This window comes from Microcaecilia unicolor, chromosome 2, assembly GCF_901765095.1.
Source record: "Microcaecilia unicolor chromosome 2, aMicUni1.1, whole genome shotgun sequence".
NCBI lineage: Eukaryota > Metazoa > Chordata > Amphibia > Gymnophiona > Siphonopidae > Microcaecilia > Microcaecilia unicolor.
Genome location: NC_044032.1, coordinates 506,382,978 through 506,410,216, shown reverse-complemented (window position 1 = coordinate 506,410,216; position 27,239 = coordinate 506,382,978).

The window sequence follows — 27,239 nt, the reverse complement described above, 5'->3', positions numbered from 1 at the left end:
TCGGGGGGGATGGAGGGGGGATCAGTGGCTGCAGCGATCTTGGGGGAGAGCGGTGGCGACCTCGGGGGTGGGGCAGCAGGGGCGGGGCCCCAGGGGCAGCCTTGCCCTGGGCCCGGCCCAGCCTCTCAGCGGCCCTGTCGCTGCATAATTGGCTGTAGGTACATATACCATTTTCTGAATTACGGTTCTTGCATGTATAATCACTGGCCCATCTATGTGGAAGTATAGAAAGTAGGCACTTATGCGCTAATGCATATAGATTGGGGCAATTCTATAAACAATGTGCATAAATTTAGAAATACATATTTACACATGTCAACATCCTACCTAATTGCTGTTCTGAAAATGTTAGCTTAACTTACATAGCATGCATTTGTGAGGGGGCACAAACAAAGGCAGATCACAGGCAGGCCTCCCATTTATGCACGTAACTTAAAGAATACTTTAAATTACAAGAGTATCTATGACTGGCTTAAATGCTCATGCTTAAATTCCAAGATAAATGTGTAACTAATGGCTAAGTCTGAAACGCCAACTCATAATATTACTTCAATCAAAAATTGCTGGAGTTGACACAATAAATGTAAATAAACATGAAGTGACTTATCAAAGACCTCAGCAGTGCTACACAATGAGTATAACTACTCATCAAGATTTAGGCACAGTCATCACCATTGGTCTTTAAAGTATTTCTTCTATCCATATATCTTTTTTCTTCAAATATGTTCTTTTAGTTTCATAAACTTTATAACTAAATAAATGCAGGTAGGCTGCACATCTCGGAGACAGATTCTTTGGGTATCTCCTCATCACTTGAAGGGCTGGGGTGGCCCCAGGATCTGGCAGGGGACTATGTGGTCTAATGTTTCAGCTCTGGAAAGGCCCCACTCACAGATGCCCTACAGTCATGAGCTGGGAGAAGGGAGTGGAAAGGGAGACTATAGTCATGTATGCTTCCCACCCACTGAGAAATCTGGTAGCAGCTTCCATATACCTTACACCTGTGTAAGATTCTGGAGTGGCCAAACTGCTATTGCTGGCTGTAGCAGGCCATAAGACATTCCCTGCCTCTTCTTGTCTAGCTTCTAAAGGCATTGCATAATGGTTTGGGATATGGTCTAGGATCCTGGGGGTGGCAGGTTCAAATCTCACTGGGGCTTCTTGTGATTCAAGGCACATTAGATTCCTCTCCGTTGGGCAGTCCTCTCCTTGAGCCCTTGAAATTAGGGAGGAACTGCTCTGATTGTGGACTTTGAAGATCCTTTGGACACTTCTTGCCTTCCTCTCTAACCCAATTCCTCCTTCTTCAGTCTTCTCTTACTAGGGCTTGCCCAGTAGTGTTTAAACCACAGCAGTTGTCAGGCTTGCTTTTCGGGGCATCAACACATATTTTAGAGAGTGGAGGCACAGAACTTTGTATGCATAATTCAGAAAACATTGTATTTGTAACCAAAAATAAAACTTTAAACTGTATACAACTATATTTGTCTATTGGCTTCAATGTTACTGCAGGTGCTGCACCTCTGCTTCTTATGGAGCATCTGGAACTTTGAAAATATTTCCTCCTGAACGTGGCATAGGGATACCTACTCCTGCTACATGTTTCTGTAGCCGTTCTCAACCCAGTTCTTGGGATGCACCTAGCCAGTCAGATTTGTAGAATACCCACAATGTATGAGAGGGAGGTGGTAGAGACAAAAATGGTGACAGAATTCAAAATGGCATGGGATAAACACAGAGGATCTCTAATTAGAAAATGATTGGTATAAAAAAGAACTAAACTTAAATGGTTGCACGTGTATGGGGTCATCTTTGACTCTTTTCTCTCCTTCTCTGCTCATATCCAGCAGATTGCCAAGACCTGTCGTTTCTTTCTTTACAACATCCATAAAATCCGCCCCTTTCTTTCCGAGCACTCTACCAAAACCCTCATCCACACCCTTGTCACCTCTCGTTTAGACTACTGCAATCTGCTTCTTGCTGGCCTCCCACTTAGTCACCTCTCCCCTCTCCAGTCGGTTCAAAACTCTGCTGCCCGTCTCGTCTTCCACCAGGGTCGCTTTACTCATACTACCCCTCTCCTCAAGACCCTTCACTGGCTCCCTATCCGTTTTCACATCCTGTTCAAACTTTTTCTACTAACCTATAAATGTACTCACTCTGCTGCTCCCCAGTATCTCTCCACACTCGTCCTTCCTTACACCCCTTCCCATGCACTCCGCTCCATGGATAAATCCTTCTTATCTGTTCCCTTCTCCACTACTGCCAACTCCAGACTTCACGCCTTCTGTCTCACTGCACCCTAGGCCTGGAATAAACTTCCTGAGCCCCTACGTCTTGCCCCATCCGTGGCCACCTTTAAATCTAGACTGAAAGCCCACTTCTTTAACATTGCTTTTGACTCGTAACCACTTGTAACCACTTGCCTCCACCTACCCTCCTCTCTTCCTTCCTGTTCACATTAATTGATTTGATTTGCTTACTTTATTTATTTTTTGTCTATTAGGTTGTAAGCTCTTTGAGCAGGGACTGTCTTTCTTCTATGTTTGTGCAGCGCAGCGTACGCCTTGTAGCGCTATAGAAATGCTAAATAGTAGTAGTAGTAGTGTATGGATGTGTTGAGTGACGCTTAGATGGAAACTCCAGCTGTGATGAACTAGGGCCGATGGAAGTAGTGCATGCAAAATTATTTCACGTACATTCACTGTGGATATCCTGAAAACCTGACTGGCTACATGTGTCTCAAGGACCGGGTTGAGAACTAATGCTTTAGACAAAGATTTATTTAAGCACCTTGCAGTGTAAAACTGAGCTGCTTCCATTGTGATCAATGCTTTACCTCATGGTTTCAAAACCTGGCCCTGAAGGCACCCCAGCCGGTCAGGTTTTCAGGATATCCTCAATGAATATTCATGAGAGATTTGCATGCACTACTTCCATTGTATGCATATCTATCTCATCCATTTTCATTGTGGATATTGTAAACTGACTGTTTACTAACCCACAATAAGGTTTGTCATTAATGCATGTTAACGATGAAATTTAACTCGTATGTGGCAAGTTTGAAGAAACAGACACCATGTAAACACACATTATTGTGAGTTAGCACTAGGGCTGGGCAGTCCAAACATTTTTGTTTCATTTTGTTTCCTGTGTTGTTTGCAGCATTGTTCATTTTGTTTTGTTTTGATTAGTCTTCATTTTCATTTCAGGGACAATGTCATTAAAAGTATGCACTCTTTCCCGATGGTTCATGCATGCACTTTTTGCAAAGAATGTACACTATTATTAGCAAATGAAAAAACACAACATGTACTTTCTCTGCTTGTTTTCATTAGTTAACGGCATGCAATAAAACAGGATATGTTATTGAAATATCATTGCAAACAACAGCCTATCCCTAGTTAACACAATCATTATTACCTTGGAATCAGTTAACTGCACCTCATAGATGCAGTTAAACGTTTCCACAGCAACACCCTGCCTTATTGATAACACATGCAACTGAAATGCACAGTAACCTCTGAGACCAGTTCCCTACCTCTTCATCACCTCCTTCTTCCCCATATTTATATGAAATTCACTATTATAGGCTCTAGTTATGAAACATTTCTCACATAGGGGTCATTTAACAAAGCCATGGTAAAAAGTGGCCTGCGGTAGTGTGGGCTTGTCTTTTTGGCGCACGCTGGGCCACTTTTTACCACGGCTGGGAAAAAGGCCATTTTTTAATGGGCTGGGAAATGGGTATGTGCAAAAATTAAAACTAGTGTGCACCTATTTACGGCCTGAGCCCTTACCACCAGCCATTGACTAAGTGTTAAGGGCTCATGCACTACCCGTGCAGTAACCATGCAGCACACGCCAATATGGCCATGCTGTTGATTACTACCATGGGATTCAGCACATGCCAAACTCAGAATTACTGGCAGGCACATCCACTAACCTGGTGGTAGTGCCTATTTGACGCACACTACCCGCACATTAGCCCTCCTGCAGCTTTTTAAAAGGGCCCCATAGACACATAAAGGGAGAAAACATTTAAGTAACTATGCCTTTAGCACTTAATGCAAGATAATGTTTTCTGCCTGGCATTATAGATTTTTAATTTATTAAAACCCACATCAGTAAATAAGTAACTACCATATTTTCATGTATATAATCTGCAGGTTATACAAGATTTTACATCTTTTTTTTTTCAAAAGGTGTGGGATTATACACAAATTTATTTACAAAATCAGTGCTTCTCAATAGGAGTAATATGCAATTTTATGTGTTATTGCAATAAATGTGAGGTATACATGGGTGTGGGATATGTATGATTTTATTTACAAAATTAGATTTTTTTCTGTGAGGTATATATGGATGCGGAGTACAAATGTCTGTGGGTTATATACACAAAAATACAATGGGTCTCATTGTATTAAAGGGGATCTATGGTAGCCCACATTGATAATTAAACTCCTAATTGGGTAAAACTGTAAGAAATCAACCCTCTTTGCTGTATTTTAAAGTACAATTTTTATTCTCAAAAAGGATTCTACTACTACTACTACTATTTAGCATTTCTATAGCGCTACAAAGCGTATGCAGCGCTGCACAAACATAGAAGAAAGACAGTCCCTGCCCAAAGAGCTTACAATCTCCACTTATTAAACAGTGCAAAAATATCTGCAAATTCACAAAAATGCAAAATGCCAGCAATTTTATTCTGTTAAATGTGAACCCCCATTTTGAGAAAAAGTTTCATAAATGGGCCCATCTTTGTAGTAAACATCCATGCAAAGTCCATGTGGTATGAAAGTGGATGCAAATGACACATTAATGAGCTGCTTTGATGAAAATCCATGTAAAACAACTCAATAGTGTTAAAAAATGTTTAAGGCATGCTAAAGAACCAAATGCATGCAAATGAATGTGCATCCCAACCCCTCATTTCCATATCAAGAGCAGCCTCTTAACCTTAAGACCCCAATCATCCTTACACACAGATATTTGAATCCAAATCAGGGAGAGTAATTTCCAGGGTCATTTTCACAAATAAAGTAGCACCTAAACAATGGAAATGGACTTTTTCAATACTTTGTGCCTGATAAGGAGATGCAGTTCACATATATGCATGTACATTTATCTACAGGAAGCAGAAACATTCCTGGAGGTGAAGTTGGACAGACTTTGCATCTATGGAGAGAGAGAGAGAGAGACAAAGAGAGGCACACACAAATTCATGGAAATAGCAGGTATTAATGAGAGTACATAATTTTTGGGGGGATAACTTTAAGTAGGTGCATACTTCTGCTTTCAAGATCTAATAATGTCTGCATTGCAAAACATGCACATACACTTTTTACTCATGTGCACAGATATAAAATCACTCCTCTAATAGATCTATCCTATGATTCACATTCTTTCTATTAAAACTGAGGCCAGAAATGTGCCAACCCACACAAACAGCTCAGGACATTTATCAAAAAGGATGATCATCTGTATTGCAACCTTCTCAGAGATAGCAGAGCCAGACAGGGTCAGTGTTTCCAGAGGATGCAGGAACCTGTGCACATAAATCCTTAAGGAATGAAAAGATTAACAAAATAACTGAAAATGGCTGAGATAGACCAGGCAGAGCAAAATTAATGCTGAAGGCTAAACCTTCAGTGACTATAAACTGTCTCTAGGGACAGAGACGTTTTTATCTAGTCCCTGAAAATGTTCTAAATTTTAGATTGTATACTCTCTTGAGTCACCACCGCACATAATACTCCTGGAAAAATGGTACAGAGAACAAGTAAATAGCAGGGGCAAAATATCAAGTCCAATTTTGTTTTCATTTACATTAAAACTATCAAAACAAATAGGTGTGAATTCTATATATGGTACCAATAAAGCGCTATTCTATAAGCCGCGGTTTATAGAATAGTACTTATGTCCAGGAATTGTGTCTAACTTTAGGCACAGCCATTTGCACCAACTGAAATGTGGTGCAAATGTACATGCCTAAATTGGGCACATTTCCCCCTTATTCTGTAACTACGTGCATTAATTTTAGGAACACCCCTGTTCTGCACATGACCCTCCCATTTCATACCCTGTGACAAAACAGTGGGTTTCTAAACCTGTGAACTGTATTATTTCATGAAGTGTATTTCTCCTAATTGGTCAGCAAATGGGATCTGTTTTGTTTTAAAGCTGTTGCAGAAAAAGACTTTCTATACCAGATTAAGCTTGGTGAAAGGCAATCTACAGTAGCATTGGTCTGATACTTTCAAAGCTGGTGCCCTGAGCTCTGATTGGCCCTGGAGTTTGAATCTAGCCAGGAGGTACTGAAATTTCCCCAGTCTCAGCTACAGAAAACAGAGGAGAAACATCTCTGTCCTGAGGCTATATTCAAGAATTGTGAGTAGCTAATTTCCTTAAACTTCCCAGGTGCTACCTAGGTAGTAACAAGTGTTAGATAGTTTTAATGTTGATCCTTGTTTTGGTTATCTGTTATTGCTTGCTGTACTTTTTCACCTGGTTTTTCAAGCGTTCACTGTTCTACTGTGACAATAAACCTGTTAGTTTATTGGCTCTGTTGTCCTGGACTGACTACAAATCCTGGTGGTTTGTGTGTTGGATCTGTGGTTGCTTTCCAGGAATTGTGGGACCCCTGAGAGTGTGGCCCTAGTAATCTAGAAATCACCAGGAAATAACGAGAGTGGGAAACTCGCCCAAAGGCAAGTGGGACCCAGTTGTTGGGACGGAGGGTGCTATAGTATAAAATATACCCAGGTGCAGGTGGGCCTGAGCAGTGCTGAGGGCAGACCCTCTAAGTGGCTGCAGGGTTAGACCCAGGTGGGTGCTAGGTGTTTTCTGACACACCTCCTCTTTGAAATCACATATACAATTTAGGCATGGACCCCATGCTTAAATTTACACATGTATATTCTAATTAAATCTAATTAGTGCCAATAATTGCATGATCACAAGCCAATTATCAGTGCGAACTAGCTCATTATTCAATTAAATTGTGTGTGCAAATTGGGCATGTGCTCAAATTTGCATGTGCAATTTTTAGCAACTTTTATAGAATTAGGGGGATAGTGGTCAATAGTCAAAGTGATTTAAACAGCCAGGAAAGGCTCCTGACATTGTTTACATAGTAACATAGTAACATAGTAAAATAGTAGATGACGGCAGATAAAGACCTGCATGGTCCATCCAGTCTGCCCATGACAAACTCATATGTGTATACCTTACCTTGAATTTGTACCTGTCCTTTTCAGGGCACAGACCATATAAGTCTGCCCAGCAGTATTTCCCGCCTCCCAGCCACCAGTCCCGCCTCCCATCACCGGCTCTGGTACAGACCGTATAAGTCTGCCCACCCCTATCCTCGCCTCCCAACCACCACCCCCTCTTCCCCTCAACTGCTCCGCCACCCAATTTCAGCTAAGCTTCTGAGGATATATTCCCTCTGCACAGGATTCCTCTATGCATATCCCACGCATGTTTGAACTCCGTTACCGTTTTCATCTCCACCACCTCCCGCGGGAGGGCATTCCAAGCGTCCACCACCCTCTCCGTGAAAAAATACTTCCTGACATCTTTCCTGAGTCTGCCCCCCTTCAATCTCATTTCATGTCCTCTCGTTCTACCGCCTTCCCATCTCCGGAAAAGGTGCGTTTGCGGATTAATACCTTTCAAATATTTGAACGTCTGTATCATATCACCCCTGTTCCTCCTTTCCTCCAGGGTGTACATGTTCAGGTCAGCAAGCCTTTCTTTATACGTCTTGGAACGTAAATCCCATACCATCCTCGTAGCTTTTCTTTGCACCGCTTCCATTTTTTTAACATCCTTTGCAAGATACGGCCTCCAAAACTGAACACAATACTCCAGGTGGGGCCTCACCAACGTCTTATACAGGGGCATTAAAACCTCCTTTCTTCTGCTGGTCACTCCTCTCTCTATACAGCCTAGCAATCTTCTAGCTACTGCCACCGCCTTGTCGCACTGTTTCGTCGCCTTCAGGTCCTCAGATACTATCACCCCAAGATCCCTCTCCCCTTCCGTGCCTATCAGACTCTCCCCGCCTAACACATACGTCTCCCTTGGATTTCTCCTCCCCATGTGCATCACTTTACATTTCTTCGCATTGAATTTTAATTGCCAAACCTTAGACCATTCTTCTAGCTTCTTCAGATCTTTTTTCATGTTTTCCACACCCTCCGGGGTGTCCACTCTGTTGGAAATCTTGGTGTCATCCGCAAAAAGGCAAACCTTACCTTGTAACCCCTCGGCAATGTCACTCACAAATATATTGAACAGAATGGGCCCCAGCACCGATCCCTGAGGCACTCCACTACTCACCTTTCCTTCCTCCGAGCGAACTCCATTTACTACCACCCTCTGGCGTCTGTCCGTCAACCAGTTCCTAATCCAGTTCACCACTTCGGGTCCTATCTTCAGGCCGTCTAGTTTATTTAAGAGCCTCCTGTGGGGAACCGTGTCAAAAGCCTTGCTGAAATCTAAGTAGATGACGTCCATAGCACGTCCTTGATTTAATTCTCCCGTCACCCAGTCAAAGAATTCAATGAGATTCGTTTGGCACGATTTCCCTTTGGTGAAACCATGTTGTCTCGGATCCTGCAACTTATTGGTTTCCAGGAAATTCACTATCCTTTCCTTCAGCATGGCTTCCATTACTTTTCCAATAACCGAAGTGAGGCTTACCGGCCTGTAGTTTCCAGCTTCTTCCCTATCCCCACTTTTGTGAAGAGGGACCACCTCCGCTGTTCTCCAATCCCTCGGAACCTTTCTCTCTCTCTCTCTCTCTCTCTCTCTCTTTCTTTCTTCCTGTTCCTGCCAAACTCTGATAGAGAGGAACTGCTATAATTATTGGGAATATTTAGACTTAGTGATAAGGAAAGTTAGCAATATCAGTTTTTAAAAGTTAAATCAAGTGAAAATTCTTGCTCAAACTGGACCATTTGGGTCCATTCAACTAGAGCATTCCCTTGATAACAGCATTCAGCTGACACTTTGGGAGTTAAGCACCCCCACAGCTGGAGGCAGGGTTGGCCTCAAACTTAAGGAATACCACTTATATCTAACTTGCAGGTGCTGGAATCTGAACCAAAATCTCCTGCAAAGGAAAGGTTTAATTCTGACCTATAAATCCCCACACTTCTCAACTAGCTGGTTTCTCTAGGTGAGCTACCTGATAATCTCTTTAAAATTTTACTGCTTATTGCTTAATAATTTTAATTTAGCACTGTGAAACCTCTCTTTCTCTCTCTCTCTCTCTCTCTTTCTTTCTTCCTGTTCCTGCCAAACTCTGATAGAGAGGAACTGCTATAATTATTGGGAATATTTAGACTTAGTGATAAGGAAAGTTAGCAATATCAGTTTTTAAAAGTTAAATCAAGTGAAAATTCTTGCTCAAACTGGACCATTTGGGTCCATTCAACTAGAGCATTCCCTTGATAACAGCATTCAGCTGACACTTTGGGAGTTAAGCACCCCCACAGCTGGAGGCAGGGTTGGCCTCAAACTTAAGGAATACCACTTATATCTAACTTGCAGGTGCTGGAATCTGAACCAAAATCTCCTGCAAAGGAAAGGTTTAATTCTGACCTATAAATCCCCACACTTCTCAACTAGCTGGTTTCTCTAGGTGAGCTACCTGATAATCTCTTTAAAATTTTACTGCTTATTGCTTAATAATTTTAATTTAGCACTGTGAAACCTCTCTTTCTCTCTCTCTCTCTCTCTTTCTTTCTTCCTGTTCCTGCCAAACTCTGATAGAGAGGAACTGCTATAATTATTGGGAATATTTAGACTTAGTGATAAGGAAAGTTAGCAATATCAGTTTTTAAAAGTTAAATCAAGTGAAAATTCTTGCTCAAACTGGACCATTTGGGTCCATTCAACTAGAGCATTCCCTTGATAACAGCATTCAGCTGACACTTTGGGAGTTAAGCACCCCCACAGCTGGAGGCAGGGTTGGCCTCAAACTTAAGGAATACCACTTATATCTAACTTGCAGGTGCTGGAATCTGAACCAAAATCTCCTGCAAAGGAAAGGTTTAATTCTGACCTATAAATCCCCACACTTCTCAACTAGCTGGTTTCTCTAGGTGAGCTACCTGATAATCTCTTTAAAATTTTACTGCTTATTGCTTAATAATTTTAATTTAGCACTGTGAAACCTCTCTTTCTCTCTCTCTCTCTCTCTCTCTCTCTTTCTTTCTTCCTGTTCCTGCCAAACTCTGATAGAGAGGAACTGCTATAATTATTGGGAATATTTAGACTTAGTGATAAGGAAAGTTATGTTTGTGCAGAGCTATCTGATGATATTCAGCATTGACTGCTAAAATGAAAACTGGGTGGTCCATGGGACGGAATCAGAACTTATGGGGTTAACTGCCATTATTCAACACTTAACCGCCTTAGTTTAGCAGTTAAACGAAAGCTCACTGGTGCTGGCTGAATATCTACCCCATAGTTAGAGAATTTACCAATGAGACATTGACAAGGAAAATTATGAAACATAAATTACCACTTAAAAATATAAAAGCATACAATTGTTGGTTTTTCAGCTGGTTGAAAGGATAAATTAAAGAGCAGAAAATTTTATGGACTATTGCTTTTAGTACAAAGGTCATGGGACTATAAAGGTGCACAACCATCAGGTAGTCAAACGACAACTTAAATCTCCCAATGTCAGGATAACCTCTAGCGAGTGTGGCGAAACGATGAACATACACACAAACGAGACACAAGCTGGTCAAAATCTATTCACACCAATAATGACAGGCAACAGGCTCATAAAAAGCTTCCTACTCCTCATAATGCTCCTAGACCTTGTGATCAGTTTAACTGGGTTTCAACCTCAAGAGAGGTTAACAATCTCCATACTCACATCATCACGCCACATAAAAAACAACCACCACACCACACACAACATGAAATCAACCAGAGCACTCGATCACACGAAATCTGACTAGATACGAGGCATGAATAAAAGTATAATAGGAAAAACTACTCAAGGCAAAAGACAACTGATCCCAATTCAATGCAAAAAACAAACAGTTGATCAATACCTACCAATCCCAATAGGGTGCGCCAACATCAGATCCACATCAAACAAGACAGAAATAATTAAGGACTAGGTGGAAAAAGGGACACTAGCAGGCTTATTTTAGAAAGAGAAGGGCATCTTTCGACACAAATCGGGAGATGGGCGTCCTTTTCCCAGGGTCACCCAAATCGGCATAATCGAAAGCCGATTTTGGGCGTCCTGAACTGCTTTCCATCGCGGGGACGACCAAAGTTCACATGGGCATGTCAGAAGTGTAGCAAAGGCGGGACTGGGGGCGTGCCTAACACATGGGCATCCTCGACCGAAAATGGAAAAAAGAAGGGCGTCCCTGACAAGCACTTGGACGACATTACTTGGTCCATTTTTTTGTTACGACCAAGCCTCAAAAATGTGCCTGAACTGACCAGATGACCACCGGAGGGGGACCAGTGCACTACAAATGCTGGCTCCTCCCACGACCAAAGGGCTTTGATTTGGTCGTTTCTGAGATGGGTGTCCTTGGTTTCCATTATTGGCGAAAATCGGGGACGACCATCTCTAAGGACAACCATCTCTAAGGTCAACCTAAATTTTGCGATTTGGGCGTCCCTGACCATATTATCGAAACGAAAGATGGACGCCCATCTTGTTTCGATAATTCAGGTTTCCCCGCCCCTTCGCCGGGACGTCCTGTGAGGACATCCTCACAAAAACTTGGGCGCCTCTTTCAATTATGCTCCTCTAGGGGTCCTGTTCCTAACTGAGACCTGACTTTGAGACATGGAAGACCCCATCCTGAAAGAAATCTGTCCCCCAGGCTACAAAATCACATATAGCATCAGAAGCAAGAAGGGTGGGGACATAGGAATGATATACGAATCCTTCCCCTCACTCAAGGTCATATCTGAATACTACTCACCTCATTTAGAAATACTCGCCTGAACGATTCAGGACATCACATTACAGGACCACAAATGTTATATCCTTTACTATCAACCCCCCGGTAAATGGTCAACATCACAAAGAGATCTCTTAGACTTCATCTCCTACATATGCATGAACCACCCTAATGTAATGCTAGTTGGTGACATTAATCTACCTCTTGATAACTTAAAAGACAGTGACACTAAGACTTTCTACACTACTGGGCCTTCCTAACTCCAAACACAACATCCATTCACATAAAGGACATGCACAAGACACAGTAGCCTACAGGCTCTCAGATACCTAGTCTTTTGGCATTGACTATATTAATTGGAAGGAGGTGCCATGGTCAGACCAATTCAGTCTGACCTTGACCATCAACTGGAAGGAGACCAGCAATAAAAAATTAACATATACCAGTTCACTCCAAACAAGAGGTAGAGTAGATGGAAACCACTACTGGTTCCACCTATACAATGACCAGTGGTCCCCCAACACACTTCATATCAGAATGGGAACATCACTCCCATAAACTACTTGATCTAATTGCTCCACAAAAAACCAGAACCAGAAGAAAGGTAGCCCCCTAGTTCAACACAACACTGGGTGACTTGAAACGGGACTGCTGAAGACAAAAATGTCACTGGTGGAAAAATAAATCAGAGGCCAACAAAGAAACATGGAAGAAGACTCACAGGATATACAAGACCACCTTAAAACAAGCCATATTCACTTATTACAAAGAAAAACTTGGCAAGGACTACAAAAACACAAATGAACTGTACAATCTGGTCAACAATTTCCTTGACACCAAACCACTAACCACCAACAATGATAAAGCTCCAACAGCAGATGAACTAGCTAGACATTTCAAGAACAAAATACTCAACCTAAGGAACGACCTTACAGATAAAGAGTTAGATACAGAACATTTTATTGAAGCACTGCACAGTGCTGATACCATTGCTGCAAACTGGACCTGAACATTGTTTACCACACTCCAATCCCAAACAGTCCAATATATGCTTACCAGATTCTCATAAGTACATAAGTATTGCCATACTGGGACAGACCGAAGGTCCATCAAGCCCAGCATCCTGTTTCTAACATTGGCCAATCCAGGTCACAAGTACCTGGCAAGATCCCAAAACAGTGCAATACATTTTCTGCTGCTTATTCTAGAAATAAGCAGTGGATTTTAAGAATAGTCTATGGACTTTTCCTTTAGGAAGCCATCCAAACCTTTTTTAAACCTCGCTAAGCAAACAGAGTTTACTATATTCTCTGGCAACAAATTCCAGAGTTTAATTATATATTGAGTGAAGAAATATTTTCTCTGATTCATTTTAAAGTTTACTATTTTCTAGCTTCATTGCATGCCCCCTAGTGCTAGTATTTTCAGAAAGATTCATGTCTACCCATTCCACTTCACTCATTGTTTTATAGACTTCTATCATATCTCTTTTCAGCCATCTTTTCTCCAAGCTGAAGATCCCTAGCCGCTTTAGCCTTTCCTCATAGGGAAGTCGTCCCATCCCCTTTATCATTTTCATCGCTTTTCTCTGTACCATTTCTAATTCAACCATATCTTTTTTGAGATGCGGTGACCAGAATTGCACACAATATTCAAGGTATGGTCACACTGTGGAGCGATACAAAGGCATTATAACATCCTCATTTTTGTTTTCCATTCTTTTCCTAATAATACCTAACATTCTATTTGCTTTCTTGACCGCCATCGCACACTGAACAGAGGGTTTCAATGTATAATCAACGAAGACGTCTAGATCCCTTTCCTGGTCAGTGACTCCTAATGAGGAACCTTGCATTACCTAACTATAATTTGGGTTCTTCTTTCCCACATGCATCACTTTGCACTTGCTCACATTAAATGTTGTCTACCATTTAGATGCCCAGCCTCTCAGTCTCGTAAGGTCCTCTTGTAAGTTTTCACAATCCTCTCATAATTTAACAACTTTGAATAACTTTGTGTCATCAGTAAATTTAATTACCTCACTAGTTACTCCCATCTCTAGATCATTTATAAATATGCTAAAAAGCAGCGGTCCCAGCACAGACCCCTGGGGAACCCCACTATCTATCCTTCTCCATTGAGAATACTGACCATTTAACCCTACTCTGTTTTCTATCTTTTAACTAGTTTTTAATCCACAATATGACACTACCTCCTAGCCCATGACTTTCCAATTTCCTCTAGAGTCTTTCATGAAGTACTTTGTCAAATGTCTTTTAAAAATCCAGATACACAATATCAACCAGCTCACCTTTATCCACATGTTTGTTTACCCCTTCAAAGAAATGTAATAGATTGGTAAGGCAAGATTTCTCTTCCCTTCTCATGAAACTACGACATGCTAGACCCTTGTCCTAACTACATAAAGAAAGACGCCCCAACCCAATTTGTGAACACCTTACACAATACCTAGACTTTATGTTCTCCGAAGGGCTATACCCCTCAGAGAAAGACAATATACTGCTAAGCCCTATCCCAAAAAACACAAAATTCAGTAAAGGTGACATCAAAAACTACAGGCCAGTAGCGTTTGTCCCACTGATAGCCAAGCTCTCAGAAGGGATCTTAGTGAAACAATTAATGAAATACCTAAACACACAATTCTACATGAGTCACAATCAGGCTTCAGACCCCAATTCAGCACCAAAATGGTCTTGATAACAATGTTGGTAAATTTTAGGCAGGAGATAAGCAAAGGAAAAAATATAATACTATTACAATTCCATATGTCCTCCACTTTCGACATGGTAGACCATCAAATCCTGCTAAGATTTCTAGATGAAATTGAAATCGGTGGTATGGTCCTCAGCTGGTTCCAGGGCTTCCTAACAGATAGAACTTACCAGGTGAAGATGAACCAAACACTGTTGACACCCTGAAAAACAGTATGCGGAATCCCCCAAGGGTCCCCATATCTCCAACTCTTTTCAACACAATGATGATCCCACTGGTGAAATTCCTAACACTGTAAGGCCTACACCCATTCATCTACATGAATAACATGTCTGTCTGCATTCTGTTCACCAATACCCTAAACAAAATAAAAGGAAAAATTAGTCAGGTGATCAAATCACTAGAAACCTGGGCAACCGCCTTCAAACTAATAATGAACAAGGAAAAAACACAATTCCTTGTGCTAACCTCCCCACACTGCAAAGATACCTACTCGAATATTCAGATAGATGGATCTGAATTCCTCATCTCAAGCAACCTAAAGATCCTAGTGGTTACGCTTGACCAAAATCTCACCCTAGAAAATCAGACAGGAACTGTTACAGCCAAGATGTTTCTCATACCAAGGAACAAAATTATGGAACACAGTTCCTTAAAACCTAAGATGCATAGATAAATATCTCAACTTCCACAAGCACCTCAAAGCATTTCTCTTCAGGAAAATCCCCCAGGTGGACCACAAATATTTCACTACAACACATTTCAACCACCAAATCACCCGTAACACTCCTCCTATTTGGAACCTACCCTTAATATCCTTCAGTACCCCATACTGACTACACCTCTTATGTTCTGTTAATTTCTCCATTACTAATGTCAGCCACAATGAAGCAATGGAAGTTGGAATACTGTGGGATATAAATGCTGCCAGAAATAAAATAAAGTATATTTTGTACAGATGAGTGATTTTTGTTTTTATGTGTTTGTTTCAGTGTATTAATTGGTTTATGATTATGTATATCATTTTTGTTATCCACATAGTTAATTATGTGGAATATAAATCAATAAACTAAACTAAACAACATATGTAAAAGCAGAATAAATACTATCCCACTGATCTATACTGCTTACCAGGCAAAACTAAGATTCTTTTGACTTCTCATTTTTTGTGGTCTGTGTTTTAGACAAATACATACAACACATGTCATTCATATTTCCATGTTTCTTTTATCTTATATTGGGGTTGTGCTTTAACTACTCTGTGTCACTATCCAATATTTATCTTCCTCTAGTTTGCACTGATTCCAGAGCTGAGGCCTTGAAATTATGCAGCCACCATTCCAGTTGCAGGGAGGACGCATCTAGCAGCTCTTTGATTTTGTGAGAGCAATACTCATGTGGAACAATAGCTAGTCAATGGATCTACTAACAGCAAGGACTGAGATACATGTACTACCTTAAATAGTATGGCTACTAGGGGTGTTCAGGTCACAAAATACTGCTTGTTTAGTTTCTCATGTTGTTTACAGGATTCTTGATTTCATTTTTTTTCTTGGTTTATTTCAGAGGTAATGTCACCAGTAGTGCACACTATTGGAAAAACAGATTTGGATGGGCTAGAATAAGCTGTGACAGCAACTCCGGTGATTGGGTAGTACGACCAATTCCAGGCAGACTTCTATGGTTTGTGAACTGAGAATTGCAGGGACAGAGCAAAAACAAATGTGCATTTCTTGTGTCGTATTCATATCACATGCTACGAGTGCATCTCAGAGGGTAAGGGGAGACATCTTAAGGTTGATAGCAAGTAAAATGTTGTCAGTTTGCAACATTGTTGGATTGCTGATTTAATCAAGTACTAACAATAAATGTAACTATGCTGCATCAACATTGAAAAAAACACTCTTCCATGATTGTGTGACTGTCTATTTGTGATGCCAGTATTAGATCATGATGGAGTGTAACCTGCATGGTGTGGCAGGTGTGGCGCTGGGCGCCTTATTGGGCAGACTAGCTGGACTATGTGGGTCTTTATATGCCATCATATACTATGTTACTAGGTTAAAAAATGTATTTTTAATCACATATCAAGTACAATTTAAAGGATCAATCATAATCAATTAAAATTCCCAATTAACAGACCTCTGGACAAATTGGGATGTTTAAAGCATCAAATTTGATCACATTAGGGGATACAACTAATGCATTTCTCTGAATAACCATAATCTGTGTGTGTGTTTTTTTCCCTAATTTCAGGCTCATCCCATTGGTTGTCAGCCTGTGAGAGACAGTTTTATAGATTTGGCCTTTTTAACAAAAGGACACATACATCATGATGCCACTGGCATACCCTGAGGGACTCCTCTAAGCATTCCATCCTATGCTCTCACCTGCTGCTGTTTAGGTAATAGGATCTGAACCAATTTAATATGGTTGCATGGTCCCCTATGGCTTCAGCTTTTGGGATAAGATGCTATGCATTATCCTGTCAAAAGCTGCTGTGATATTCATAAAGGCTATTATTGTTGCTTTATTTAATTCTAAGGTTATTAACCAATCATCATCCAGGAGTGTCCATTAGGGATGTGCATGTTAGTGCACATTCAAGGTTCCTTTTACAAAGCCGTGGTAAAATGTAGCCTGCTGTAGTGTGGGTGCATCTTTTAGGTGCGCTGGGCCATTTTTTATCGGGGCTGGGGAAAAGTCCATTTTTTAATGGGCCAGGAAATAGGCCTGCACTAATATTAAAACTAGCACATGCCTATTTATGACCTGAGCCCTTACTGCTACCCATTGACCTAGCGGTAAGGGTTCATATGCTACCCATGCAGTAACCATGCAGCGCGTGCCAACATGGGCGTGCTGCCAGTTACCGCTGGGAATGCCTCCTCAGTAGAAGACAGAAAATTATTTTCTACTGCTGGATTTGGCGCACTCTAAACTCGGAATTACTACCGGGCACAAATGCTACCCCCAGCGGTAGTGCCAATTGGGTGCGTGCTACCCGCACATTAGCCCCCCTGTGCTTTTGTAAAAGGACCCCTCAATATGTTAGCACACCTTAAAACAATTTGCTATGTGCTGAATCAATTTAATGTGCCTTAATTTATGAATTAACAAACATGTGAAATGAGCCAACGAAATGTTTAAAATTTAGGGGGGAAAGCCCACACAAACTGAAAATATTTGATCTGTGCACATCTCAATTTGGAAATCATGTATCTTTGATGTAATCTTTCAGTGTGATCTTGCAATTGCTGAAATACAACCTGATGAATTATGTTTGATAACAATGGCAGACAAAAGATGGGATGACAGTTATTAGAATTTGATGATCCAACATGGCTTTTTAAAATTTGGATTTACTGGAAGCTTGTTCCAAGTAAAATGGTAAATACCCTGCTGTTATCGAGGCATTGGCAATTATCGCTTATTGTTTATTCAGATTTGCTATACCACTCTTATTGAACACAAATCATAGCAGTTTACATAATAAAATCAGGGTAAGAAAGGAACTTTAAGATTGTACAGGACAGAAAGAAACAATTCTCATACACACAACATTCATTCAAAAACGCATAGTAGGGAGATAATAGGGAGGGCAGGGGTGGTAATGAATTAAACATGGAAAAATATATCAATCGGTAAAGGGAAAGCTATAAAAAGAAGGGGGGACTGCTGTATGATTAACTCTTCCACTATGCTTATCAATATTACATTGAAGAGAAGGCCAAATTATAGAGGTAGGATTTGAGAGACGCAAGGAACAGTGGAAGATGGGTCTCTGCACGAATTTCAGAGTGAGGGGGCAAGAAAGAAAAATGCAGAATTCTGAGTTTTCCCCCACCTGGCTTGAGCCAGAGGTGCAAAAACAAGTCGATGATCATTGAGTGAACAAAGACTGGAGTATGAGGAATACTGAGAGAGGCAAAGTAATTGGGCTTACCATCATGAAGGACTTTGAAAGTGAGAAAGAGTTTTTTAAAAACTGAATCTGGAAGGATATTGGGAGCCAGTGCAAGGATTTCAGTAAAGGCGTTACATGGTCCCTACATGTAGCGCAGCAGGAATCCTGGCAGCCGTATTTTGCAGAATCTTAAAAGATGTTTCATGCTTATCTTAGTAAGACCGGCATAGATAGCATTACAGTAATCATAATGGGAATTGATGAATGCATAGAAAAGGGTCCGCAAAGCAAGCATCAGCACCTCTCCTACCATGTCTTTTAGGGTTTTAATCACCCATACTGGATATGGATCAAGTGTGCATTCAGGGTTGGACAGTTTTCACAAAAATAAGCCCTCCAGTATTTAAACTTCAGAGTCTCATGCTGCAAGCTATCAGGAACAGGCAGGGAAATGTTTAGAGTAGGGGAATTGTGGCTGACATCAGCACATATGGCCCCCTACCTGGAGCAAGCAGTGGTAATGCCTATCTAAGATCTTTGTCAAGGGACACCTGTGATGGGAACTTGGTTCCAGCCTCCAGCATGGAGCTGGATTAGGAAACAAGCATGCTAGATTTGCACCAACGTTAATTGTCACAGACTATGCAGCTCCATCAACCCTAGCTTTCCCTCAGACCAGATATCTATTGGCAGCATCGGTATAGGCAGATTGTGAATCCCCAAGGGGACAGATGCTACAGAATACAATGGTGATATAGGTGGGCAGTTTGTACTATACTGTGACCCACGATTCTATTTCTGTCAGCTGCTTTGTATTCTCATGTCTACATTAGGGGACTATTTCCTTTGTTCATTTCACCTTCAAAACCTTTCCCTAATCCGCAGAGGGACACTGGTTGAACTCATGGTTGTTGGGCATCTGGAAGTAAAGCCCTTCCCGAGCTGAATCCAGAGGCCAGATATTGCCTTGCCAGGTCTTGAGAGCAGGCTGACCCCTCAGTTAGTGAGGATCTGGCCCAAGAATCTGTCAGAGAGGCATGTACATGCATTGGCCACATTACCTGTACGTCTCTCAGATATTTATCTTGGCCATTTCTTGGACAACTGAGGGACTGGCCTGACCCCAGGACCTCACAGGACATTATCTGGCCTTATGAGTCAGCTTCAGAATGACCCCACTCCCAGATGACTTATAACCATGAACTGGGAGAAGGGACTGGAAACAGAGACTGCAGTCTTGCACACCCCCCCCCCCCCCCCCCACCTCTGGGAACTAGGTAGCAGCTTGCTTAGACCTTACACCTTTGTCAAATGGTGCTGTAGTATGCAACCTTAGTTTCACCTTTATCGCTGGCTGTGGCAGGCCCTAAGACATCTGCATTCACCTAAATTTGGCCTACTGGAGGCACAGCATGATGGTTTGGGATGTGGCCTGGGATGCTGAGGAGGGGGGGGGGGGGGGGGCTGTGCCAGGTTTGAGTCTCACAGGGCCTTCTTCTGCTACAGGGCACATTAGATCCCTCTCTGTTAGCGCTGCCCTGTGGTTGAGCACTTGACATTCAGGGGAAGCTGCTCTGATTGTAGACACTGAGGACCCTTTGGACACCTCTATGCCCATCTGTTACCCTCCCCCCCCCCCCCCCCCCCCCCCCCCCCAATTTCTGCAGTCTCCCTTTTCCAGGGCTTTTCTAGTAGTGTTGACACCACAACACATTTTTTACAAAGTGGAGACACAGACTTTTGTATGCAAAAAATTGTAAACATTATATTTGTAACAAATAAATATGAAAAAGTATATACATTATGGCTATTGTCCATTGCCCTTATTAAGGTTGGTGCCGCTGTTAATGGAGAATCCTGAGCTTTGTCACAATCAGACGCAGTATTTTACATTGGACCACAAGCTCCTACAGATGGGCTCTGTGCATGGCTGAGACCTGCTGTAGGAACTGGATTGGAGTCTGTTTGGGTCAGCCCACCAGAAAGTGTGGCAGCCATTTTAGGCAGTTCTCAGAATCTGTACCCTCCAGTATAGGTATTGGAGGAGGAGCTGATCCTGCACTCCTTCTTCCCCCTCAGTAGGGTCATGTCCATCAAGGGGTCCTTCCCCTCTTTGGCCTCTACAGGTTGTGGGGAGTGTGGCACTCCCCCAGTGCCCAAGGTCCACCTCAACCTTCTCATGTGTTCTCTTGGGAGTAGGCTGGTCCTGGGCAGGCTCTGGTGGGGCGCACTGAATTTGGACAGGCTCAACAGCAGCTGTAAAGTGTCCTGTGTGTGTAAAAGGTTTGCAGTTGAGATCAACACATCCTACATGACTTGTATAGTAGTGCAGCTGGCTGTCAGAAGGCAGGGACAGGGACAACTGAAGGCAGTTGTTTTTACCTGGGAGACATGTCTGAGGAATAGCACAAATGAAATAGCATAGCAGGGAACTATGGAGGCAATGATATTAGAGGTGTTTGTCCCCTGGGAGGGTGGTCTGGCTATAGGCATTTATCTCATGGTAAAACTGAGTTAAACCCCGCAGTAACCACACAGGAAGTTTCTGCATTTTGTCCCTTAGTAAATAAACCTTATTTACAATTGTAGGATTTACACTGATGTACATTAACATATAAATGAGGTTAGTAAGTTCAGTCTTTAAATTTGTAAACCCTCAGGGGACAAGGAAATATCTACTCTACCTGAAAGTAACTTGTCTTAAGCTACAAATGAAAAGACATGAGATAAATTCATATAAATATTCTATGCAATTCAGAAGAGTTTCAGTAGAATTCAAGAAGTATTCCACAGATGTTCAAATATCAGCAATATTGAAAGCCTACTGAAAGTGATCCTATTGGTACTTCTTATTAAATTTTGTTTTCAGAGGAAGAAGCCCCATCCAGCACATCCCAGGATGTACTAGGCAGGGCTGGGCACCGCCATTTTCAAGGCAGCAGTGCTGGAAGAGGAGGGCGTGTACTACCTCCCTCCTCCAAAAATGGTACGGGGCGGGGAAGAGGGCCACTAGACCACTAGGTTGGGGGGGGGGGCTTGATTTGCGGCCCACTGAGCCACCAGGGATTTTGGGGGGGAGATGCTAGGGGGGTTGGAGACCCACCAGATCTCCAGCCCCCCCTGAACTTGTGTCAGAGGGGTCAGGGGGACTGGAAGTCCACAGGACCTCCAGCCCCCATGTCGTTGGCTTGGGGTTGGGGGGTTAGGGTTCCTGCTTCTGTATGAGGGCTGTGTTGGGGGGGAATAGGGGTCCTGCTAGCATACAAATGCATGCTGGACAAGGCTCACCATTCCTACCCAATGGTCTGCAAACCTTAACGCCAGCTCTGTGCTGGCGTAGGATTTGCTGTGGCCAGCACATCAATGTTTGGTGCACTGCTCGCTGATCATTTGGGAGGAATATATTTAGCAAGCATTTGCATGCTACTTGCACTAAGAGCCCTGTTTTGCTTGCATTTGCATGCTAGTCACGTTCAGAGTCCGCGAGCGCATTGTTTCACATGCTCGGGGGCTCTGATCATGGGGTGGTAGCAAACGCAGGCACTAGTATGATGCTAATAGCCTCTAGTGCCTGCATTTGCTTCTGATCATTGGCCCATCAGATAGAAATTACTGTGGTCTCATTTGGTTAGAGATATGAGAGTACCTAAGTGGCCCTTAGGTGCAATTTGAGTGGAGGAGTGGCCTAGTGGTTAGGGTGGTGGACTTTGGTCATGGAGAACTGAGTTCAATTCCCACTTCAGGCACAGGCAGCTCCTTGTGATTCTGGGCAAGTCACTTAACCCTCCATTGCCCCATGTAAGCTGCATTGAGCCTGCCATGAGTGGGAAAGCACAGGGTACAAATGTGAAAAAAAAATTTAGGTTGTCCCCAATGAAGGAGCGATACCATGTGGAAATATATATATATTATTTATTATATATAAAAATAATAAGGGCAAGCAAAATTACAAAAATATACTGAGTACAAAATATATAAGGATTACACCAATAGATATATGAATGTATATAGGTATATGTAATTACTCGACTACAATACTGTCCTGAGAAGAGTCTAATGACTCAGAACCTATCTTAGGCTAATGACCATGTGCCTGAGCAAACCTATCCTTCACAGGCAAAGACCAGAAACTAATTAATCCTGAACTATAAAGGAAAATGCTGTCCGTAGCTTCAGGATCTAGATGGGGGTGATGAACTGGCTCCTCTTCAGGGCTCCATCTGAACCAGAAAGTCCCCTGATAGTATCAAGTCTAGTCTCATATGTCCTACTGTCCTTACTTTGGAAAGCAGCTGGATACTCTGTCTATTGGAAGCTGTGAATCAGCTCCTGAATTTGGCCTTGTGCTGAACTCAGCACAGAGAGATACAGTTCACAGGTATTCTGAAAATTAAGAGTTCATCCTCAGAGAGATGCATATACCATCAGATCTTCTTCTCTTCTCCCTTGTTCTTCCTGTCCAGTACTAGGTTGGCACTGCTTTTCAAGTCCCCAGGTGACAATGGAACCATTCAGGAACTATATACCTCTGTCCAGCAGATTATATATGGTCATCTAAAGGAAGGATCTTGGGTTTCCAGAAAGACCACCTTATCACTAGTAGTCTCTCCACTGAGGTACACACCAAGCATTACCTCATCAGTGTCTTGCACTGGATAACCCTCCTCCACAATTTCACACAATGTACTGGAGGCCTTATGTGCCTGAAAAGCTCTCTTTCCTCTTCAGTTTCCCAGGAGATAAACTGATGGGCCAGAGCAGTACACAGCATGCTCTTGAATGAAGCCAGCCAGCACAATGCTGCCAGGAAGAAATGCAGAATCCATGTTGTTTCAGAAAAGATGGTTCATTGCCTAACCAGGTCTCAGACCTAACAAAGGTAAGACACAGGGATTGCCCCTACAGGTTTCTAGACAGCATGGATTAGGCTGCCCCCTCCCCCAAATAGATGTGTATTTCACATTTTACAATGGGAAAATCTGTATATTTGAAAATATTTACATGCAGGCTCTTGCACCTTCCCCAAGGCTTAAATAAAGATTCAAGTGAAACAGCTTTGAATCCCCCATCCTCTTTTCCACCCAACGGTATCAAATACCCCCTCCCTCCAACAGATTCAAACACCATCCACCCTGATCCCCCCAACAACCTCAAACACCTCCAACTTTCCAGCCCCCCTGATAGCAAATACCCCACCTCTGACCCCCTTGGCTAGTGTTATTTTGTACCCCAGCACCCATGGGGAAGGAACATCTGGGGTTTGTTGAACTGTAAATCCTATAAATAAATCCAGATCTACAAATGGTCAGTGAAACCAGTCATTTACAAGATCATGCTTACCCCTACCACTAGCCACCATAAAAGCCCCAGTGGGTGTCAATAGTGGGATCAGGGATCTTGGAGGGACTGATGCTCTTGTGGTAGTGAGGTGGTGCTTTATGCTATCAGGGGTATATCAAAGGTAAGGGGTGTTTGATGGAGTCAGGAGGGATGAGGACAAAGTATAGGTAGTCAGTGCTTTCACAACCAGTGATTGCAAAAAGCTGCAGCACATTTGGGAGAGCAGGAAGAACATTTGGCCACACATGCAGCTTAAAATTGGATGTTCCCACTGGGCATGTCAGCAAATGGACATGCAATCTTGTGCATCCTTACACACATTTTCAAAAGGCTCTGTGTTCAGTACATAGTCCATGCAATTTTAGAACAAGCTGTTTCCAGCATAAATTACTAGATTTGTAGTAGTACAGCAGACCTGATTAGCTTGGCTAGAATGAGGCATTAGAAATTGGTCTGACATGCCCCATTGTATATGAGTGAAGACGAAGTTTGTTTTTTTAGTCATATAAAAATTGTTCACCTCAGAAACACTGACAGATAATCTTCCCTCAGTGAATCATTCAAATTAGTTCAGTTGGCTCATCAGATTAGATTTAGTTGCTATAAGAAGATTACAAGGAACAAGAAGACTCAAGCAGTCAAAAATTTAGTTCAGATAGGTTAATACAGACAGAAAATGGACTCCACCAGAGGTACTATAAATGCAGACTGAATGCAGCTAGTGCTAACCCTTACTCTGGCAATTTTGGATAAAATAGAGTAGTTGTCATATTAAAGATCATAGATTTGACCTTGATATTAGTCCACTTTGAAGGTAATAAATAGAAATAAAACAAAGCAGAAAAAAATTAAGATGATTCCTTTTTTTACTAGAACAACAATACATTTTGGACGAAATTCTATAAATAGTGCCAAAAAAATAATGCACTAAGCGCTATTCTAAAAATGACACTAAACGTTAGGCACTGTTTATAGAATACTCTTAGCGCCAGGATCAGCGCCTAATCTGGTGTAAATCTTTGCATCTATATTAGGCACGGATCCCCCTTATTCTATAACAGCATGCATAAATTGTAGGAATGCCCGTGATCCACCCATAATCCTCCCATGGCTGTGCCCCTTTTTTTGGAACCACGTATAAATTTTTCTTGCGGATCTCTAAGACTACCAATGCATACATAAATTTCAATTAATGCCAATTAGTGCCAATAATTGATTATTTGCACCCAATTATTGGTGCTAATTGGCTTTTTATTCAATTAAATTGCACATGCAAATTGGATGTATGCCCAAATTTGTGTGTACAATTTTAAGCACCATTTATAGAATTTGGGGGGGGGGGGGGAGGTTGACTAGCTTTCAAAGGCCAGATCCTTGTTCCTTAGGTCAGGAATGAGCAAAAAATAATATCAGAATATATAAGTGAAACATAAAAGCATTCCAATGACAGTCTTACAGGGAAAGGTGGAAGGTGTGTGTGTGTGGGGGGGGGGGGGGGGGGGGGAATTAGGATCAATGGACTGTGATAGTACCATCTGACAAATGTTGAGACTTCTGGCTCAGAGGGAATCTCTAGTTCAGCCAATTGGCTTGTTTTCAAATACATCTAAGTCCGTTTTGCTACTTAACACAGTACAAGGATTAGAATTCTTCACCTCAGTAGAGGGCACAGGCTCTTTCAACATGTTTTCCAGGCTCAATTAACTGAGTTCAATCCTAGGCTTAGTGGAGACCCTATGAGCCCTGTTTAATGGCTGTTCAGTGTGATGTCTTGTTACTTTATTCAGGAAAAGCTATGAAAATTTCTCTTGAGATTTAATAGAAGGCTCAAGGCCAGCTATGATACACACTTTTTGACTGATGATCTAAATGAGGATCACTATATGCATGAATTTCTTACCTTCGAGCTAATTTACTCCTATTTACAGCCAGAAGAAAGCGCCTTGTTCTTACATTTCTGTGCTTCAGTTTATCATTTTACAGTTGGTAATAAATGCATACCAATGTCCCTTCTCCTACCTCTATTTTGAAAGCTATCTTGTTTATTTCTTAAAAAAAACTATATATATATATATATATATATATATATATATATATATATATATATATTCCACTTTCCTGGACAACCATTCAAAGCTCTTTACAATGTATAGAACAAAAAGGCATCCACGTTCAATTCCCGCAAAAATCACAGGAAGCAATAATATTTCAATACAAACAGATGTAAAAATGAAAGGAAAAAGCCTCAAAAGAGCTTCAGGTCATTCAAAACCTTCAGAGCTGAAACTTTCATCATAGGCATAAAAAACCTTCCTAAACAACCATCTGTAATATCTGATAATGAAATAAGTCCACTTTCATACGCACAAGTAAGAACTCTGCTCAAGTGGCAATCTTGTTCCGAGTCATCTTCATGCTATATCAAGCCAAATCTCTTAATAACAACCAACGTTTCACTATGCTGCTTCAGGGTACTGCCATCTGGGACTGCAAGCAAACAGAACAAAGGCTCAGGCTCCATATAAAGGACCAAACTTTTGCTTTAAAAAAACACAATCCGTACTTCCTAACAGCGCACTCTTGCTGCTTTCATTAGGTTCTCGCAATTCTTCAAATATGGCTCCTCTCCTTATACAATGATGTCAGATGCCACAAATGTACCAGAACTGGAAGCCAGAGGAGAGAGGGGGCCTTGAAAATCTGGTCAGTGGTTCAGGCCAGTGGTTGGCTGGACAGGTATGGCTTCTTTCCTCAAAATATTAGAAAATAGAAAGACAAAACGCAAACCACAGAAGTAGCTCCTAAAGTCACTACATCTGAGGCATTAGACATAAAGTCTCACTAAAGTTATAATAAAATTGCAATAGGAGAACAGAAATTAAGTGACTACTTATCCTGCATTTGAAAGCTCAGTGCTGGCCAAAGGTTTCTGAGTGGTTTGTGTTTTGTCTTTATATTTTTTTTCTAATATTTTTGAATTTGAAATGCATTCATAATAAAAGTTTCAATAAAAGTTGATGAATAAAGTAGAGGTTTTGGTCTCGGGGGGGGGGGGGGGAATGATTGATTACATGCAGTAGGCTCAAGGATTTTGAATAGCTTTGTGCTATAGGAGACCTACCAGCTTATAATCGAACGAGAAAAACGCCCAAGTTCCGACCTAAATCGGGAGATGGGCGTTTATCTCACAAAAACGAATAACGCGGTATAATCAAAAGCCGAATTTGGGACGCTTTCAACTGCACTCCGTCGCGGATGCGGACAAAGTGGACGGGGGCGTGTCGAAGGCGTGTCAAAGG